Below are 22,773 nucleotides of genomic sequence, written 5' to 3'. Positions count from 1 at the left end.
TAATAATCAATGTTTTTACTTGTTTTGTGAATTCCAAGCGTTTGTTTAGAAACGACGAGTACTCGCGCGACTGTCTACGGGGAGCGACAGCCGCGATCGATCTTTGTCCAAAGATAGATCCCCGATTCGTTTCACTGGGGGCTCATTGGTCTAATTAGAGGGCAGGTAAAGCGGCAGTAGCAGCAGCAGCAGAAGCGAGATAAGCTTCGAGGTCTCTCGAAATCAAATCGAACGGGGTTGGGTGGTGTATCGATTCCGGTGCACGCTCGCAGGCAAAACGCGCGCGCGGCTGCGGCTCGTAACCCCATTAAACTTTTACGATTTAAGTTTCCGCCGACGTCGAAGCCGGGCCAAGCCCCGACGTTCGCGTTCGAACGAATAAAAACAACCCGTCGGACATGTCCGTTCGCGGTCGGACGACGACGACGACGACGAGGACGACGGTGAACGATGAAGAGGCCAACGGTCACGTGTCGAACGTTATTCGTGTCGTGGATCTTAAAATCCCTGGTCGGACTCGCTGGTGGCGGAAAACGGGAGATTCGGGATCGATCGGCATCGCCTCTCTTGTTAACCCCTTTAACGACCGACGGTGCATCAATTACCGGACGTTCTCACGTGTTTTTACGCGTCGCGGGAACTCCGCGCGATGTTCACGGCGCTCGCTCCGTTTCCGCCAGGCAGCGTGAGAATTTCGATTATTTAGTCTCGATCGACCGAGATTAACCGGGATCGTGAAATTGGCCGGGGACTAACGAGCCTGCGCTCCCGAACCCGCTGACTATGCCTCGGTTAGCAATATTTAAATTAAATTATTCGCCAAATTAACCGCTTGTGAAATCTGGCCAAAAACAATAAACACGAGTCTGACTCGTGGTACTACGGTCGGACCAAACGTAAACAACACGTGTCGGGCCCGTGGCTCGCGATATACATACCGCGTACATCGTATAATAAACACACCGACCTTCGTGTTTATTGTGGCCCGAGCAATCGGGAGTTACCAGGTAGGACAAGGGGTTAATCATTTTTCCAAATGCAAGGGTTAACAGAGTGTCCCCACTCCAACTCACCCTTCTACCGCGCTATACCCCCACGCTTCTGCCCGATCACGTGACGCGTTCCGTCCCAGGGGCGTCAGATCAGTGCCTGTTCCCCCACTCGATTTTCCCTTTCCACCGCGCTTCTCCCTCAGCGCCCATTGGGTAACTGTTTCCCCTCAATCCGTGTTCCCTCCCCCCATCTGGCGACACTGGGTCCAACACAGTCCTCTCCCCTCTCGCCTTCCCCACTCCGTGGGCAGATCCTCTTGGAACGAAGTCCCAATTCTTTGGGACAGTGATGGCCAAGTATGCCTGCCGCAGAACGCTTCCCCCACCAACCTCTCTTCCGTGCAGCGCGCACCTCCATCGCGCAGCGGTGCCTCCCACTCTCCCCTCCTACGTCCCGCCGTAGCCAACCCGTGCGCGGCTTAGGCTGTCTATCCACATCCACGAGGCACGGCTGCGCAGGGAAGTTGCGCGCTCCACGAAGGAGACGTTGGTGGGGGAAGAGGGGAAGCCTCCACCGTGCCCACTACTGCTTTAGGGCAATGTGACCTTGGGTTCCCGGCAAGTTTCACTCATCTCAGTTAGATGGCCCAGAGTTTAGCCTAGTTAGGCCAGGACCCTACCATAAACCCTCCGAATCCTAAGGACCGCCTCAGCATCAGCCGTAGACCCGGCTCAAAACACTTTGACGCAAACATGCGCATACTCTTCGATCAAAGTTCCAACGGCGTGGTCCCGAGCGGCATTGAATCGAAGCGATCGACTATACCGTTTATGACGATTTTATCGGGCGATTAAGCAAATTCGCCATCATGTTAGAATAATAGAAAGGCGTGCGGGCAAGCAAAAAGCGTGGAACGAATGGGGCAATCGTCGCAGATCTATGCCCTGCAAGCTCATCGATATTCCGCGAGCAATTCCGCCGGCGACCGGGGGTCGCGAACCAAGTGGATGCTGGAACAAATTCTTGAGGGCAGAGGCGCATCCGAGCGTGGGCATTAGACGGATGCGAGACGATCATTTACATACGGGTTGTAAGTATGAATGTAACGCATCCCCGGCCGCCCGGAAAACGGCGAATCCCGTCGAATGGGACGGGTGTGCTTTCATCGCGATTCATACGGGAACACCGTACACCGAGGGCATAGGGAAATAGGGATCCTGAGAGCTGGTAAATATTGACGTTAAACCGAACAGTAATAGCAGCTTCGAAAAGAAAATCTCGTTCCAGCCCCGGCCGTGTACGGGGAAAGCCCCCGGGGAAAAATTCAGCGCGCCCAGAAGGGCGTTCCAAGATGGCAGAAATATGTATTTCTGCAAATCGATCGCTATCGTTTAAAGGGCCGCGACCTCTGGTTCAAGAAAATGTTGATTCAATGTAGCTCTGAACTTTATGGCGATAAAAAGAATATTTAGTGCTGCTGCAAGTATTTAGTAGTTGGAGAGAATTTTTAAAGAATGCCAGCAAACGGTGACACGTATCGCCATTGGAGTAACAATCCGTGGAAGATGAACCTGAAGAGAAGAAAAAACCGGCTAAATGTGTCTGCTTCGGGGGGGTTCCGCAGCATGCAAACGAAACTACGTTTTCGTGTCTGCCTTTTCGTGGATAAATTATGGAAGAGACTCTCAGCAGGCGCGAAGAATTCCCGAGGAACGAGGAATTTCTCGCGTTCCGTCGGGTTCCGACGACACTTACATTTCCGGAAGCAATGGGCGTGATTCACCGACGCGGACCGACATCAATTTTATCGCTTATTTATTAACACCGCGCTGAATTAACGATACTTTCGCCGGTAGTTGCTCACTGATAAATGGTACTCGACTGTGATTATACCGGCAATAGCTATCACTTCAATTGCTATTCACCATTTCGCGTAATGCGGCGGTCAAAAAGATAGATAGCTGATAACGACGATTAATCCATCTTTCGGCTACTTTTGTGATCGCTGGATTCGATTTTTCATTCCTGAAGACGATCACTTTAACGATTAGGGTAAACTTATTCAGAGCTACCGAGGTACAGTGATTTCTCTGTATATGTCGCCAAGGCCTGGGCGACAAAAGTCGCGGAAGTATCCCCACTTGGGTAAACATAGGGTAAACATAACACGGCTCGGTTATGTCTCCTGGACGATAAACGACGCTGGCAAGACCCGTGTTGTCGACATATATCGAGAACTCACTAGATGTCTACCCTGATGATCGCAAAATATTGTTCTTGCGCGGTCGGTCGAGGAAATTAGCGTTATCGGGACCGCGTTGATTAAGCAACCGATTCGCGAACGAAATTGACAGGAACGAATTCCGTTCGCCGAAAATGATCTCATCGGATTTACAAATCGCGGCGGCGTCGACGGTGCCCCCCCCCCCCCCGGACCGTAACGCGGGCAAAACTAACATCCGTCCGTTGCATTAAACAAATTTGCGCGGCGCACGCCAATAATAATGGGTACACGCGGCCAATAAATATCGAGGGGACCGCAGAGCCTGCGCGCCGATAAATCACTTTATTTCAAAACCAGAGAAAATGAAGTGGTCGCGGACAAATGTTCCGCGCGGCCCGCTATCTCCGCGCCGGAATAGCGTGTAAACGAGAGACGAATTAATTCGCACCGGCGAGCTTCACACCGCCGAATGTTCGACAAGTCGTTTTCGACGGCACAGCGATTAATTTGTTAATTTTTATATAGCAGATAACACCAATTTCTTACGCAGAGTGTTTCAACATCATATTGCGTGACTCTGCACCGCTGGATCGGTGTAGATCTGAGAAAAAAATGGATTCCAGATTTGACCTTGACCTTGAATCTCAAGGTCAAGAATTGTTTTTTATAGTTTTGTATAGTAGCCATCGCGACGAACAAAAGTCTCGAAGGAACCATGTATCTCGAGTCAACCGTTCTCCTAGAAAACGACTCTAAAGTTTCGTGAACTATTTTATTCCATATGTCTACAGGGTGTCCGAATAAACGTGGAAAGGGGAACAGTATACCAGCATATTTGTGGCATTTTTCCGGTTAAAATGACACCCAACATGATATCATTCGGTGCATATCTCCAATTCGCGTTTCAGTGCAACCTCCGTTATCCGAATTCATCATTCTTAAACACAAACCGGTCAATTTACAACGATCCAATTGTACAATTGCTTGTACAGGTCAGTAATTATTTAGTTTAGTATCGTATCTAAATAGCTGTTTTCTTATCCGACAAAATCATATTCCTCCGATCAGTTCGGATAACCGAGGTTCCACTTAACCACCGATTCAACGATTCAACACGATCCCAACTGTGCCGTGTTTGGGCTCATTTTAATCAGGAAAACGTCACGAATGTCCCAGTGGAAGTGCCACACGGAAATAATTAAAAACAAAAAAGGTTTCATCAATTTTACGTTCAACGCTCGCAGCAACAGAGCAAGAAACGTTACACGTTACAAATGACTTTCCGGTTTCGGATTTCAGGGTGAAACTTCCGGGAAGTAATCTCCGCGCGTGCAACTGTTGACTGACGTGGGAAAAAATCAATTTTTTGGCAGGCTCGCGGAGCTCATAAACGAGATTCTGCTTGACAATTCCGTGGAATGCGGTTGGTCGCGAGCGAGCTGCGCTTCGAGGCTCGAGAACAAAAATCCTCGTTTCATCATCGGGTCAGCCGGTCGTCGAGACGTCGCCCGTTCCCGGACGAATTTTACGGCAGCATAAACGAGACATATAGGCGTAGGCGTTCCAGGTGCCATAAACGGGAATGCCGTTGGAACGATCGTCGACGACACTGCGCGCGGTGAATCGACGGAGAATGATTTACGACACGCGTGAATTTCGTCTCGCGTGCCTCCACGTACCGCGCGTGTATGCGTCCTCGTCGTCTCGGTTCGGTTCTCTCGCATACCGCCGCAAAAGTATGTAGATTTATCTGCTTGGCGATGCTTCAGCGCGGAACAGACCCCGGGACGAATTGATCGCGGTGCGCGATCAGAGCCGATAAGGAGATCGGTGGTACAATCGCGAGTCCGCGGCAAGTGCCGGCCGTCCATTAGCGGTTTTCGAAAATTTCCCTTTGATCACCGCCGGGGAATCCGAGTTCGAAAATACGGTAACGGTTCGATCTAAGCGAACGGGAACCGCACGATCTAAGCGGAGCGCCTATCCCCTCCACTGGGGGTCTCGAGCTCGGTCGCCCAGTGAAGCGTAAACAAGCCGCGTAACCCGACACGGTGTCGGGTGTATCGGTGTGAACCACTACTAACCCAATCACGAAACTTCTTTGTTTTTCGTTGTTTCTTAATGGGACTTTCGCCAACTTGTTTGTGGCGTTATTCTGATTAAAACGACACTAAACGCGATATACTTTGAACTGTGTTTTAGTGGTTGAATTGACGGTACCCACGCGTGTCGGTGACCCAGCTAATTTCAGCATTATCTATAGATGCATGTACAGAAATTATATATAATACGGTTCCAGGAACTGTTGTATATGTATCTCACTACATTGTATCTCGCGGTATCTTTAGGTATCGAATCAAAGACAGAGCCGCGCTTCTTTTGGTCCGCCGACGTGTCCCATTCAGATGTTTATCGTTCTCAAACGTATCGACGAGCTGCCGAAGTCAGTTAGTCTAAGCCTAGCCTTAGTAGAGGAAACATCGATCAAATATCGTTCAAAATCATATCTGTGTTTTATTCTTTCTAAATAAATACCTTGCTTCCCAAAACCAACATTATCATTCCGGAAATTAAGAATTGAACATTACAACTTTAGGCCGCCTCACCGTTCGGCAACACGGTCGCGGAAGCTTGCCATTCGATCATGCCACGCTAATGAGGGATCGATGGTGACGCGGAGGCCGGCTATCAGGGCCGACAGCGTAATTTCAAAATCCTGATTTGGTAGCCATCCGGCCAGGTTTACCTTTGATTATCGTGTCCGATCTAGCGGGCAACAACAGGCCGACACCGCAACCGTCATGAATCGCATTCAATGTCAAAATTTCGATTCGGCTCGCTCTACCAGAAGCGTTTACATTTCATTCCGCGGCGGGGAAGGGGTACGGAGGGGAGATCTCCTCTCTCTCTCTCTCACGCACACACACACACGCGGAAACACGTGGACAGGCTCACTACCATTTCCTCACTTCCGGCGTTGAATCTTTCATTGAACGGCACGCGACCAAGTTTACATTTTCCCGCGAGCTCTGTCCGCTAGCCACTGCCGTTTGTAATTGAGTTCTAAATTTGTTATCCCGGCGAACCGTTTGAAATTTTCACCCGCGCCCCGGCCGCATTCCACCGTAAACTCGACAGCGTGCGGGGAAAACGCTCCCGGACAAAGCCGCGTCCGTTTCTTCGCTCCGATGAAATCGAGACCGAGCCCTGCCGGCAAATAATATCTCCCGCTACAACGCCCATTCATTCTTTCCGAATGAGATTTTGAATTATTCCGCGGCCAGCTGTCGACCTGCTTTGCCCAAGCGAATTCACTTCGTCGCTCTGCTCGTCCAACTACGCGTGGACACTCTTCTCCGTATTGTCTGCGAAGTTCGACAAATTTGTTACACCTTGAGACCATGATAGTTCCGCCCAGTGTCAAACCAGTGACGGCACCAGTCAAGCGGAGGCCCCAAAAAATATTTGGGGCCCTCAACCTCAAGAGAGAGAGTGTGTGTGGCACAACGCTATATCCGCACGTCTAGAGTCTCTAGAGTCTCACGCGCTGGGGCAAGGTCAAAGGGGGCGCTCGCTAGCTCCGCCCATCCCCACCGCTGACGCTCCAGTAGTCCAATGCTTAGGCTCCACGTCACACGCTGCATAGCATGTGCGACCGCTCGAGCCAATAGAGCTGCTAGAGGCGTGCCCCCTCCACTCTGACCAATCAGCATTCGCGAGACTTCTCGCGCGGAGCGCACAGTACACGAGGATTGCAAGGGTCCGGGCTTCCGCGTGCCATTTCGCAACAAAAACGCCGGATAAAAGATAAATCTCTATACCCCTCAAAAGTCCCACTTCACAATTTGTCCGCAAGCTCGTTCGCCGATTAACACGTCCATTAGATTTTGCACCTCGGGTCGTTTTCGGTACCATCGCGTCAAAGTCCCCCCGAGAAGACGCCTCGACACCTCCGAACGTTTGGCGTCGCAATATCTGCGACGACACGTCCGTGGGCGAAAGCCCGTAAAAAAAGGCACCGGGACCGTTAAAACGTTTCCCGCAAGCCGTTCCAGAACGCGGATGTCGTGGTCGCAAAAATTTTAGCGACCTCCGGCTCCTCCGTCCCGAATAAATCCACGGGAGGAGGTCCGCGCGGTGGTTTACCGCCACGGGAGGATTTATGAAGTCGATCCTTTTAGGCGTGTGCCTTCCGTCTGGGAATTTGTCAAAGACGATCGAAGGGAAGGGAAGAAGAGAGTCGATGGAGAGTGGCCCGGAGAAACCGGGCGGGTAGGGGAGGGGTGGGGGGGGGGGAGGGGCGAAGGTAGAAGGAGCGTTCAAGAACTACGGGACGGAAAGAGGAAGACAATGAACGAGAAAGGAGGAGAAAAGAGAGTGTCGAACCGCGGTGGAACGGGTGAAAAAGTCAAGGAGAGGAAAAAAGGAACGGGCAGAAAAAGTGAGAAAGATGCGGTATCGGGGATGGAAGGATTCAGCATGCGTTTATAAATATCGCCATTGTACGGGCGCCAAGGGCTATATTTTTCATTCCTTATTTGTTGTCGCGACTGCGGCTTCGGTTCCTGCGCGAGTATACGCACCGGCCACGATCGTACATTCTCCGGGCGCAATTTGCGACCGGTCGGCTTCCAGAGCCGATGGCACCGATGGAGCCCGCCAGGTTGACCTCTGTAACGATCCCACGGCACGACCGGGGACCGGGTTTCGAAAGCCCGAGGTGGACGCGAGACTCGTCGAGGTGGCGTCCGGCAACCCAGGTCCGATCAGGCTTTCGAAAATTTCGGGATTCTCGATAAATTTGACGAGGATCAATTGGTCAGAATATTTAATTTGCAAAGCTGGGGGAGACGTCACTGCCTCTTCGGGGCGTTCGTTGCAACTTTGGAATGGGGAGGGGGGTGGGCTAACCGCGGGGGAAAGAACGATTATGCACGCTGCACGCCGCCATTTTAATTCTGTCGCGCGACATAGAGAGCGACATTAGCCTGGGTGTCGCACAGTTTGCGTCCCGCGGACTCGCCGGACCGTCATAAATAATAACCGAGGATCTTTATTGGCGACGATATTTTACGCGCGATCGACCGCAGTGCACCCCGGACCACGAATTCGTCATTAGGCGAGAGACCCGTTTTTATAGCAACGAAAATAACATTTTTTGGGGGGGGGGGAATTACCAGAGCCGTGTGTTGCTGTTCAACGAATTTTCTTTTTCAGTCGATCACACTGCTCGGCAAATTTTAACTCTCTTTCGTAACTCGTAACTTTCCGTAGGAGGAATTGTTTTCTGACGAGACGAGAGCTAAATTTTGAATAATTTTCACTTATTGAAACGACCGAAATAAAAATTGTATTTCGAGCTCTGGAGGTTCGTTGTAAAAGCGACGCTTCGATGTTTCAATCCGGGGTGGATAGCCACAAAAATATTTTCCAATATTTTTGAACACTTCAATGGTTTCGGGGTTTTTTTTTTTTACAAACTGGATTCATTTCATTTTATAAACTATATCAGTTGAAATATCGATTTCTATTTCGAGAATGCCCGCTGTATTCGTGTCACTATCCGCGCGTGAAACGTGTTAGGATAATGAAGACTCCGGATATCGAGGGTTCGGATAATCGAGGTCCCAGTATATCGTGGATTAAATACACAAATTTGCTCCGAACCGTGTCATGTTTGGGCTCGTTTTAAGCGGGAAAATGTGACACGCATATCTGCAGTACATAAAAAGTAACATAATAAGTAACATAAACAATACACAAAAAGTAATAGTCATCCGTCCTAGGGGTGAATCTACAGCTCCGGATCGGTGGACATTCGTCAAAGAAACTTGCCGCAAAAATTGTTTACAGCAAAGAAAATTGTTGTTAAAGTTTTTTTTTACGTCAACAACTTCAATACATCGAGAAAAGAAAAAGTTTGTAAGGAACCATATGTCGCAAACAAATAGCTGTACTTTGCATTAGTATTTTATAATGTAGAATTGTAGGTTTACGTGAAGAGTATTCGAATTTCGTGAATGTAGCGGTTTGTGATTCCGCGAGATTCGCTGTAAATAAAGTCCTCGAGCCTCGTTGTTATTCGATATAAGGCAGCAACTACTTTTACGATTGTGTACGGACGATTTAGTAGGAGGGAAAATCGTGGAAGCCGTGTTTTTTATCTGTTAGCAATTTCGGGTCCGGTCTTTTCCGAAAAATCTCGTCAGACCGTTGGGAGAACGAATAAAATTTCCGGCGGGCAAATAGTCGCGAGTACGTGTACGAATTCTCTCGAACGTTTCGAAGCCCGGCGAGGTCGGATTCAAGACACGGTGCAAAGTAATCCCGAAGAAAGGACGCGCGTGCAGCTGTCGGGCAAACAGGAACGCCACTCCGGTGTGTGCTGCACTTTTCGCAGACCACCTGAAAGCCTCTCGGGCGCACATATCCGTGTACACGGTTGCCGGAAGCCGAGCGAAAGAAACCTGGAACAAGAATATCTTTATGGTTTCCGACGATGAGCCATTGAATTGATTCGTCCCCGGCGCAACGGCGCAGAGCAAAACAACTTCTTCTCGGAACAACGTTGTTCGCGCTGCCGATGATCTTCCGCCGAGACCGTTCCAATTTATGTCCTCGATAAACCCACAAAATCGTATTGATCCGTCAAGCTAGTGTTCGAGATATCGCTTGCGAATTCTGAGCATGAACACCCATAATCTCGCTGGGGGAAACATACCTCGTTTATTGTCATACTTTTTCTGCCGGTCGACTTTTTCAAATACTTCTTGAAAGAACAGTCTGTCTCGTAACCCGTGGCCCCAGTAAGCACCTTTAATCGTTTATATCTCTCAATCAATTTCGATCAAATTTTCAGCATGTGTCCCAGAAATGCGCTTCCTTGATAGGGGAGATTCTTGAGGTCATTTGAAGTAACTTTTTCCTTTGCGAAAATGTCCTCCGACGCGTCGTTAAGGAGTTATTCGCGAAAACCACGGACCAATCAGAGCGCGGCTACAGCAGACGGACTCCGCCTCGGCGACAGGCCCCGCTGCTCGTCCAACGGTAGCGCGACGCTCAGCGGGCCCCTCCGCGGAGGCGGAGTCCGTCCACCGTAGCCGCGCTCTGATTGGTCCGCGTTTTTCGTCGATAACTCCTCAACGAAGGCGCGGAGAAAATTTTCGCAAAGGAAAAAGTTATTGCAAATGATCAGAGGAATCACCCCTATCGAGTACATCAATCTGCAAAACGCATTTGATATATTTTCGTTGTAAGCTCAAATGAAAAGTTGTGGAGAGCAACTTTATCTTAATATTTAATACCATATCACTGTTTTATCAACTTTGACATTCCAATGGTTCGCCACAGGCGTAGACAGTGAACGGTAACAAAGTAATTTTTTAAACTAAAAATGTTATGAAGTCGTTGACATTGGAAAAATCGTGTCTAATTCAGCTAAATTTGTTTGACGGAACGGTTCGCTGTACCGAACGCGGTCGTCGACGACGAGGCCCCGTATATCTTAAATAAACAAGCGCACGCCATAAATTGCCATCAGCGGGAAATCGACGTCGATGCCGCGAGCATGACCCCTCGCATTTCATTCCGGGGAATGGTCGCCCCGTTGAATCTGATACCGTAATGTCCGCGCGTAATCATTCGTCAATAATTTCAATCTGGCAATCTTATCAACTGTCAACGGCATCAACTTTGTAATCGAGCTGAATGGGTCGCGAGCGCACGTGCACATTGTCGATCAAAATACGTTTGAAGCGACGGCTCTGTCTGTACCGAGTGGAGAAATTAAAAACAATAGGAACATTTAAAAGATCAGAGGGTACAGTGAATTCTCGATATATGTCAGCAACATCGTGTCATGTTCACACTCACAGGGTATACCCCGCGGTAGTGGGGACAATTCCGCGTCGTTTATCATCGAGGCCTTGGCGACATATACAGAGAAATCACTCTATTAATATGTAATTATCAAATTTCTTTTTTAATTGTTAAAAGAAATAAATGACTCATGAACTTGAAGTCTAAAATTTCAAGTATGGAGGTGTTCCGTGAAATAAATTTTTAGAAAAGCGTGCAGCAATTGCATGGAGTCGTTTCACCAATTTTTGTCAGAAATGCCATAAACTGCAGTAACCCCCAAGTGAGGGGACAGTTCGCAGATTTGCTTTGACAGTGAGAGAGTCAGCTATTAGCTGTCGAAACGCAAAATAGAGACAGTGTATAACTCCTTACGGACGTTTATGTTAGTTCCGAAGTGGTCGGGGCGAGATGACGTCCCATCCATTTCGAGCCGTATTGATCTTCGGCTCTTACAGGTACGTTGCTTTTCTCTGGGGAAAGTCGACCTGGGAAACTGTGAAGACCATTATGTCTCGGTAACGTAAGTCTTCTGCAGCCCAGTCCACAGTTTCTAGCTAGGCCCTAGGGCCTCAATACGTTACCCACATTGGCGAAACATCTCTTGAAAGATTTCCGGCGTCGTCTTTTACTTACCTTCCGCCTGAAAATCGAGGAATTTTCAGGATAAACTATCGCCGTTCCTTTATTTATTAATCCCGCATTTCTACAACTTCCCCTTACAACAAATTCCTTTCGCGAAACCAGCACACAACTTCGCGAGTTGACTACTTTGTATACTGACAATTGTATGCAAAATAAAAATGGATATTTAGCGGGTCGGTATAAAGAATTTGACTTTACCAGCATTTTATAGCATTCATCACGCAAATTTATCACGAAAAATTTATAATAAATTCTATTTACTAACTTATTTTACCTATTATTGAGAAAAGAAATAAATGCAGCTTTTTCCTATTTTTGGGAAAATAAATAAATGCAGCTTTTTTCTGTTATTGAGTAAATAAATGCAGTTTTTTCCTATCATCAAGAAAGTAAATAAATACCGCTTTTTCGTATTATTCAGGAAATAAACTAATTCAGCGTTTTCGAGGGAATAAATAAATGCAGCTTTTTCCAATTTTCGGGAAAATAAATAATTGCAGCTTTTTCCTATTATTCAGAAAATAAATGCAGTTTTTTCCTATCATTAGGAAAGTAAATAAATACAGCTTTTTCCTATTATTCAGGAAATAAACTAATGCAGCGTTTTCCTACTATTGAGGGAATAAATAAATGCAGCTTTTTCCTATTATTCAGAAAATAAGTAAATGCAGCTTTTTCCTAATATCGAGGAAAGACGTGTAGATGTCTGTGCAGCTTCTGTATGAAAACGATGCAGAGAGTTTTCATCGTGCATAAAAATCCTCATTATAAATTAATAGCGGGCACAACGCGTTTCGAATGGCAACGATAAATGTATTAGACGGGGCAGATGTCTGTAACAGATCCGTTGGTTGGGTGTTTGCGTTAACGAAGCAGTAAACTCGTCATCGGCAATCTCTGCCGGCGCTAGCATAAACCGAGGGCGGACCCCTAATGCAGAATAGAAGCGTGGAATTGCTTTTTCCAGACGGCAATATCGAAACAGGCGACAGCTGTTAATGACTCTGCCACGAACGACCCCTTTCGTTGGTCTTTCTTCTGTCGGGAAACTGCCGCCATTACGGCGCGCAGGTTTATATTCGCCTTGGAAATAATGAATGGCTCCGGTTGTACACTTTGTTCAGTATTAATATCGTAAATGACGTTCAATATAGACGTACCGAACCTGATACGTTCTGCGAATCATAGTTCACGCGTAGCGTCTTGGACCGGGGTGGAATTTATGCTCGCATAAACGCGAGATATATGATCGCAATTGGCGTTGTTTTCAACAACATTGCACAATGTAAATTCATGTGAATACGTGGTACAGACGAGGTTTACACTTCTGTCAAAAGAAATTACTAAAAGTGACAATTTGTAATTGAAAATACAGTAAATTCTCGATATATGTCAGCAACACGGGTCTTGTCAGGGACCTCTATCGTCCAGGAGACAGATCCTCGGTTTCCGAGGCCCCTCGAGCTTAGGGGCCCTTCATGGGGTATACGGTAGTGGGGATAATTCCGCGACTTTTATCATGTAGGCCTTGGCGACATATATCTGGAGAAATCACTGTAATCACTCTATGCAAAATTAAAATGTTGCAAGAAAGAGGGACCCTTGCAGGGAGGATTCATCCCTGAGGAATTATTCAACAAATTTATTTCTTTGTGTATATGTTATTACAAAAAAAAAAGTGGCTAAAAATTTGGACAGCATATTCTTGTAATTTTTACAAAGTGATGCAGAATAGTCACTTTCAGTGCTCTGAAATTCTTAAATTGTTCTTGTGACTATTAGTCTGCGCGAATAGTTTAAAATACTGATGACTGTTGTAAATGGAAATTCTTGTATCGGTTCACCAAACTAGTTACGTCACGGGTGCAGCGAAAAAATTATGCTGATTACGCGGATAAGTAAAGTACGTCATTCGGCATAATTTGCTAATTTAAAAAACGCGGGACACCGTGGACGCTTCGTGACAAAATCAACGGGAAGTGAATCGGTGCGGATCACCGGCACGCAATATCCGGTATATTTATCTTCCGCGTAATTTATCCGCATCATTTTCGTACTCGTCGCTTCGATTTCGATGCGGCCGTTTCGAAATTCAAGCGCGCCGCGGCGCGCGGCCCGTATACAACTCAAAAGCTGAATTTATTGACTGGCGGGACCGATAAATTGTTTCGTTGGTCCGCAGCAGGCCGATGCGACAGACGTTATTGAGCCATTAAATCCTGATTACTCGCGTGGTATTGGCTACGGTGACACGAAGACGAGACATTTTCTTGCCTGCCTCCTCTTCCCTCCGTCGAGCCCCTTACTATCGAGCGCCGAGCGGTAACCGCGTCCTCTCGATATATGTCCACAACACTGGTCTACCCAGTGACATATATCCGCTAGGAGATACTATTCTTTGACGCACTACTGAATTTTTCCTCGACGCGGAGGCATTTTTAAAAATCGCAAGACTGAATCTACATTTCCCGCAATTTCAAGAAAAAGTTGATAACTTCCGATGGAAGCATCCTGGCGATAACTATAACTTCAAAAATTGCATGAACTTAAAGTAAGGTATTTAATGAGATAAAAATTGAAAAAAATTAAATGTATGATATTTAGTCCTGCAACTTTCTTGCATTTTACAGATCCTAATATTAACGTGAAAATTCACTTTGAAACCTGGACAAATAATTCCGTCACCAATTCTGGGTGACATGGCAGTGAACGTGTTAATCTGGTTGCTGATTTTCACTGATTATCTCCCAACTTTAGGGGTGGCTTTCACCCTGGTTTTCTCAGCGAGCAATTTCGGGGGAAAAATGGAAAAGTGAGGACCACCTGACAGTTAAAGCTCTAATTAGCTGAGGGATATACGAGCTCGCGCATTTAAAAAAATCGGAGGGCAACGCTCCCAGCCGGAGTCCGTTTTTGACAGTGTACCACGCGAGACGAAAACGTACTGGCATTCAGAACGAGTTAACGACGAGACGTGCCATAACGGCGAGCAAGCGGCGAAACCTGGTCGTCCGCAGATTAAATTTATTATCCGGAATCAGCACCGTGGGCCGAGACAGAATTAAGGCGGATTCTCAGGTTGTCTCTTCGCGCCACCGTGCGCAAGGGGAGGCCGGTGGGTTCTCGATTCTTCGGGGCTCGCGTGTTTCCAGGGCATAAGTCAACCGCGGGGAAAGTGTGTTGCATGTACATGATTAAATCCGCCGTTCGGCTATACCCCCTTATTAATAATTACACTGAAACAGTCCTCGCGGTTACGGGCCGAGCCCTCTGCTAATTGTGAATTGCGACTGTCAAACGAGGATAAACTTATTCGTGCTCGTAGAGAACAATGGCTCGTTCCCGTTAAAAGTTCATATCGAGGAACCGATTCTCAGACTCGGACCTTATTAAAATTAATTATTCGACGCGGTATCCTCGAGGTAACATATTTATTTGCGGACGTGTTGTTTGAAATAATTACCTATTATTTTATGGGAGCCGAGAGATCATTTTTCATTGCTTTATGTGAAATGTAGAAACCGATTTTGGTACATTCGTATCTTTCAATTTCCATATTTTTTAATTTGTGAAATTGTTTTTTATTAGAATTAAATGTATATTTTCATTTTTTTTTCTTTCTAGAACTGAGATTACGTTAATATGTTTTGTGGAATATGTTTACTTCGATTTTGAATCGCAGTAGGGGGCTTTAAGGGGAGTGTGTTAATAAAATGATTTTGGTGAGATTATTGAATAGGCGATGTGTTTGCGCACTTATTGAAAGGCGGGCACCGTAAGAAAAATACAAATTTCATTTTTCCCGGACCATGTGTCAGAGTTTCTTGCCTTCCACGCGCCAGATGGGCCGAAATATCATGAGACGCGACACGTGGCGTATGTTGGACCTCATTGTATAAAAATGAGCGGCTCATGAATAAAACGATACGCATGTGTGACACATAATTACAGGTGCTGCTCGTGTCCCGTGGAATAAAGTAGAAGTGTCTCATTTGTTTGAACATTTTCTAGAATCGAAATACTGAACGAATAATTCCTTTAGGTTCGAGGAAGTGCGGCTCGTGCAATTCCACGTATTTTGGCATGAAAAAATTATATTCTACACTTCAAATAGTAGTAAATACGTGTGCAAAAATTCAATTTAATAGAGCGACCCGATTTCTTTTAAAAAAATCGCAAACAGTGCCAAAAACAGGCAGCCCTTAGGGCACAGCTTTTTCGGAAAGCCTCTGTTCAGGGAAGTGCAGCTCATACAATTCTACGAATTTTGGCATGAAAAAATTATATTCTACACTTCAAATAGTAGTAAATACGTGTGCAAAAATTCAATTTAATAGAGCGACCCGATTTCTTTTAAAAAAATCGCAAACAGTGACAAAAACTGACAGCCCGTAGGGCACAGCTTTTTCGGAAAGCCTCTGTTCAGGGAAATGCAGCTCATACAATTCTACGAATTTTGACATGAAAAAATTACATTCTATACTCCAAATAATGCTAAGCATGTATGCAAAAATTCAATTCAATAGAGCGATCCGATTTCCTTTAAAAAAATCGCAAACTGTGCCAAAAACTGACAGCCCTTAGGGCACAGGTATTTTGGAAAGCCTCTGTTCAGGGAAGTGCAGTTCGCACAATTCCATGAATTTTGGCGTGGAAAAAATATGCTCTGTACGTCAGGCAATAGCGAATATACGTGCAGAAATTTAATTTAAAAAAGCGATCCAAATCCTTAAAAAAAAAAAAAAAAGAAAATGCCGAACGGAACCGAAAACTGTAGAATAGCAGGCTGCGTGGAGTTAAATCGAGCGTGAATTTCAACCGCACAGTTTAGGAGACAAGTGCAGGGAACGGTAGCTTGTTATTGGGTGGAGCAGGCGTTATGCGAGTCAGCCTAATTTCCGCGACGCGAATCGACATTCAGCGCCTTCGCCACGGCAATATACATAAATACTTTTTCGATCGGGCCCGACAAGAATCGTATTGCCATTCATTTCGCATTCACGATACGTACGTTCCGGCGACGTCGTGCACGGCGTAGTTAATTGCGCGAATTTATCACGTGGAGGGGGAATTAGTGTTGTACGAATGGCAGCGCGGAGGGAGACAACAACAGACAGCGAGTGGGGGATTACTCCGCGTACGATTACGCCTGTTTGATATGCCGCGACACTCAAAACTCGTACATCACACTTAATCGCTGAATATGGAACAGTCAGTCCAGACAGCCGCATCCAGCATGCATATTTAGACTGCAATTATGGCCCCCAGCTATTGTCGGCACGCACGCCGCTGCAAATTTCCTACTGAGTCGTGCTCCTCTCTCTCTCTCTCTCTCTCTCTTTCCTTTTCTTCTTTTTTCTCCCGCTCGAATATTACACTCTTTGACTGGCACCGATGCACCGTGACCTCCGCGATTAGGCTGTTCCATTCCTGAATCGTAATCCTCCGTTAACCCTTTGACAGCCGACGGTAATGATGATATCATGCGCGAGACGTACACTCCGCGACAAGAAGACAGCACTCTGCAACCAGAAAATTGTTTCTGCACGCTGTTAATTTTTTCAGTTTACTTTCTTAAATTTTACGTTTTCTCGGAGATACTATTGTAGAGCACGAAAATACGATTCCAACGAGTACCATAACCGTACCATTGCAATCGTTCAGTCTCGAGTTATTTGTGTCTGAAAGGTGAGATATTTTAAGGTTTCAGACAAAGATATCTCGAGATCGAATGACGCAAACGGTATACTTATTCAGGTCGTTGGATTCGTCTTTCCATGCTCTACAATATTTACCCCAGAAAACATAAGATTTTGTTTAAAAAAAAAAATGATGACGCTCGTTACAAAACTCGGGGAAAAATTCTTTTGTGCTCGTTGAGATCAGGAGCAAGATCAATGTTTCACGCGAAACGTTGTGTCGTCTTCACGTGACGGCAGTCGACGTGCTGAAGAAGGAGAGACGAAGAAAAAGGGGACCCAGACGCTCCTCGGTTTTGTCCGTCGGACAACACGGAACTCTCCTCGATCGTGTTCACCAGTAATAAGCCTTAATCGGGGGTAGATTCAGGATCACGTGATGGACGCGGGCTTTTTTGAATTACACCCTCACGGCACGCAAACCCGGCAACAATCTACGGACCGGTGCACGCCCCCTTTCGAGAGCTGCGACGAAGGACACCTCGTGAATCCGACTTAACTTCGGCTCGCCTCCGGCGATGATTTCGCCCAATAAATCCCGTCCACCGAGAGACTGCCCTGGTTAGGGGAGTAACAACATGATCGCAATTTGCGGTATTGTTGGTTAACTGCCCCGGGGAATTTGCCTTTCGGGCTGCTACGCTCGCCCGGGCTCTCGCAACTTACGTGTTGATTCCCCGACAACAATTTACGATCCGGCGCCATTCTTTAAATGTTTCGGATAACCCTTCCTAACCTCGTTACGTTTTCCTGTCACTATACTGGGCGATTGTTTCGGTTGGAGTTTCGAAAAAATTAATGGTTTCTAAACGGCTACAAAACGGTGTCAGTCGCTTTTCTCCTAGACCGTATGATGGTAGTCCTGTCCCAAGGTCGTACGGCAAAGTGCTATAGTCTGTGGAGAAGTCGCATTCCGTCCAAATATTTTATTTTATAGCACGTTCATTTTGACTTTGCTCTAGTCATTTTAAACAGTGCTAACTCATTCTGTCGATTGTAATTCGGACGAAAAGGTAAATTTTAGTGTAGATGTCGATAATATAACACGCGCCTCGGCTCATGCAATATACACCATTTTGAATTATTTTGTGACGTCAGTTGTGGGCACCAGAACTCCCGTCCTATGCATACACTATACCTATGCCGGGTCCATAAGTATACATACAGTATGGTCTAAGGTTTTTCCCTAGCTGGAGGCGTAGCGGTCATATGAAGGTCATTGGTGTTTGTTCAAGTGGGTACCTATATTTTTTTTATACATATCGATTCTCCTTGTTGTTCTATTTAAAGGAGTAGCATATGGCCGAGAAATTGTCACTTAACAAGATATTTTGAAACATTAATGCAATAAAACTAGATATTCTACATTCTAAACACTTTGGGCATCTATTTTAATACAATTTCTCACGGCAGGGTAATGATAAATATTAAATAGAAAATATGGACTGACGAAGATCGACAAAATCAATAAAATTGCTTGCACCGTTCGCAAATAACAATTTTTGTGAATTAAATATTAAATAGAAAATTGACCCGGAAACTATTAAAGGAGATTTATAATACTACAATTTGTGCATACTTTATTCTAAATGTAATCAATATCATCAAATAAACAAATTCAATTTAAACTGTCCACCGCGTGCCCGATAAGTTACCATAAGATTGACAATTTTCATCGAATAAACGTCTCTCCTGAAAATTGCTCCGATACGAAAATTCTCATTAACAGAATTATGACAATTAGAATTATATTTGATTCTCTGAAACTCGATATTAGTTCGCGAGACGTTAATATTAGTTTCCTGCATATTTTCACAGCATCTGGACCGAATGTTTTATAAAATATAATTAATTGAATCGGAATTACAATGATTGTTGTAACCCACCATGGATGCCTCGGCAACAACCATGGACTAACTATTGCAGAAAGTTTACGGAATTCTGCAGGCGATGATTTTATCCCAGGAGTATCTGTATCGCCATACTATAGTAACGTAATTAAACAATTAGAAATGTTCCAGTTGCGACGCCGTATCATTAACCTCACAGTTGCTTCGAGTTACTGTCACAGGATAAACTTAGACCAACTCGGTTTTCGGGTAATCGTGTAATAGTTATGGAGACAGTCGCCAATCGAAAGCTAATTATTCCGTCGACCCAGTTGTCGGTCAGCAATCCGGGTATATTTAAAGAGCGCGCGGCTCATAAATATTTAAACGATACGCAAAATATTTCAATAGCTCGAATCATAATCGCGACGGTGCGGTGGTCGAGCGTATATTAAACATTAAAAGCGAGCTGCATTATTTGCCGGCCGTGCCGTTTCCCACTCCCTGTTATTTTTCCATTAGCCGGACAATTTCAATTCGCTCGCAATCGATCGCACGCAAGTAATTAAACTCGATTCGCAAAAATTGTTCCCCCTCCTCCTCCTCCTCCTCCTCCTCTCTGCACCGTGATCTCCGATCCATATCGATCGCGTATCCTTTTCCAGATATCAACGATATTCCACGCGTAATTCGAACCGAAATTGCTCCGATGAGATTCGCTTCATGCGTGTTCAGTTGCGCGTACACTCGGTCCAAGAAGTGTTTTAAACATAAATGTAATTAATTAACAACAAAAAGCCTCCAGTTTCGTAATCCATTGTTGATTCTATTTTTAAATTTTTCATTGTACAACGGGTTCCTAAAAACTGCGGAGAATGAATCCAGGAGAAAAAACATTTTTAATATTTTCACTGTGGTTGCAGTTTGTAGGATTTTTTTAGGAATAAAGGGGACTTCAGTTTTTCATCTGCTGCGTCGTGGAAGAAAATTAATAACGGTGTGCGAGAGTAGAATTTTCAAGCTTTAGATCGAGCCCACGATTATTGCTGTACGATTGTTTTTTTTTTTTTTACGGAATTAGAGTAGGTTAAATATCGACTTTTCGATAATCGGAAATGAATTGTTTAAGTCCTTCTTGGATTCTGTATCGGTTTTATTCTCCACGAGTCAAATGAATTTTTTATTTTCGCAATAGAGATGTTATGAATTGTCAAAGGTGAGTCATGCGAAGTAATACGGTTAATATTTCAAACGTCATCAATACGTTCATGTCTCCAATAATTAATAATTCCTTCGCAAGCTAATGACGAATTTATATTGTAATGATTCGCTCTGTATCGATTAACGGCAATGACAAATTCATATGAAGGATACTTATGAACATTACTTGTGGCGTCTAACAATCTTATTATTGGCATCATTTAACCTCGTCTATTATACCATCTAGTACTAGATCAAGTTTTGCGGGGGCCTCGATCTTTAATATTCATTAAGAAAAGAAAATGTTAATTCACAGGATCCAATTTGTAGCGTTTCCAACCAAAAACGAGTCCTCGGTTTTGCACCTGCTGCATCATGCAAAAATATGTTCGAGGAAAATTAATAGTGCTCCGCAAAGGTAGAGGCTTCCAGCTTCAGAATGACTCGAGATTCATTGTTCTGCTATTTTTTTCAACGAAATCACGGAAGCTCGTCGAGAATTTCTGGCTAATCGGAGAAGCGTCGAAACGCTATTTGTGTCCGCTGTAATAATTTCTAATCACCGAACAGATAAGATTAGATACACGGAGATTAGAATCGATGTCGCACACGACTAACACGCCACGGGTATCACGCTACCGTCGAATGAAGATACGTGAACGCACGCTCGTTTAATTTAATGACAGTGGCAACTTTATCCGCGGAAAGAAATCCGTCCGTGTTGCGAGAGCAGCCCATTACTTCTTGCTCGCTCTCTCTCTCTCTCTCTCTCTCTCTCTCTCTCTCTCTCTTTCTTATCACGCTGGTCGCTCTCCTATTAAGGTGAACGAGTGTTATTGCCTCCTTGTTAAGACAATCATTGTGATGTTTTACGATCGCGGTCTTAATCAATTATCTGAGGAAATCGTGCAAAACGATCAACCTTCAGCCTGCCCGTTAACGAGTTAACTAGTTAACGAGCTCGTGCGAATGGCATGCGGAATCGAATGTTGTTTCATTCTTTTCTGATCGAATAGCGGGCACTTTTTGTTCAAAACCGGAAATACAGTAAAGGTTCGATCTAAGCGAAACCCTGGGTGCCTTTGTTTACGTCAGGGATGGCCATTTCTGTCTCGAGCCAAGGTCATCCCCACCATAGCGCCCACCGTTCCCCCTCCAGTGAGTGACGTCAGCGTGGGGCAGTGGGGGGAGCGGTAGGGGCCCCTCCGCTGCCTGCTTCCCCCACCACCGTCTCTCTCGCGCATCTCCGCGGAAATTAGAGACTAGAATTCAGCGAATTAACAAAAATTTAAAAAGTTGATAATAAAAATATTACCATTGGTACTTTAAGCAATAAGTTTTTCATTTTCTCTTTCCCCGTTTCTCTTTCTCTTTCGCTGCCGGTGTCCAATAAGGTCTTATTACAGGAGTGCCAATAAAATCTTGTTACACGGTGCGTATAGCGCCGTGTTCCCTTGAAACGTCAAGGATAACGCCGTCGCAATTTAGATTACCGTCTCGGAGCGTCCCGAAAGTGAGCGTTCGCCAATTATATCGCGCAATGTATTTCGCAATTAGCGGTACGAAGTGGTCGGGTCCATTAGCCCCGGGAGGGTTGACGCCGCTTCAAAAATTTGTCTCGCAGTTTTACTGCTAATTCCCCGGTGCACGCGAGGAGCACTAAGTGGACGAGCATACGGGGTTAGGGGGGGGGGTGAGGAAATGCCGCCCAGGTTGAAACTTTTTTTTTTCGATCGTTGATTGTGTTCGGCGGAGGGTCTTCAGCTTCGCGATACGCTCCGGCCTTCTCTCTTCATCTCGATCGGCCGGCCCATACACGAATCGCGAACGTTCCGAGAGGAACGGAGAGAGAGAGAGAGAGAGAGAGAGAGAGACTGAGAAAGTAGTGACAGAGAGAGAGGATGTCGTTAATTATCCCATTCTTGGACGATTCCTTGGCTGTTACGCGTGACCTCTGAGGACAAAGCGTGCACGATGCTCGTGGCACTTGGAAATACCATGACGTTTAAGATGCTATACTCCTTGGGACGGTTCAGCTCTAAGAGAAGTTTGACCCTATTTTGGTACGTTGTAACAAAAAAACATTCTTGAAAAAATTAATATGTGCCTACGTTTTGTTGTATTGTGTTCGAGTAGTATTTTCTGAAAATTTGAGCTAAATATCTTAAACCCGCCGATAAATATACTCCACCTTCTCCGCAAGGGCGTGGCATCGAGCCCGGAGGGCGTGGCTTGGAGCCCGGAGAATTTAAGAATTTTCTTGATACACAAAATCGCGTTTGTTTCCTTGTTGGACCACACTGTACTCATCGGGGTCACTGTAGCT

General features: G+C 45.6%; 1 protein-coding gene across 1 annotated transcript in view; it reads left to right on the top strand.

Annotated features, from left to right (window-relative positions):
- Positions 1 to 22,773, top strand: part of Alpha-man-ia (alpha-Mannosidase class I a) — a 634,153-nt gene that overhangs the window by 176,603 nt on the left and 434,777 nt on the right. The gene's annotated exons all lie outside the window — the stretch shown is intronic.

This window comes from Halictus rubicundus, chromosome 14, assembly GCF_050948215.1.
Source record: "Halictus rubicundus isolate RS-2024b chromosome 14, iyHalRubi1_principal, whole genome shotgun sequence".
NCBI lineage: Eukaryota > Metazoa > Arthropoda > Insecta > Hymenoptera > Halictidae > Halictus > Halictus rubicundus.
The sequence above is the reverse complement of the archived record's forward strand: the minus strand, read 5'-3'. Positions and strand labels throughout refer to the sequence as shown.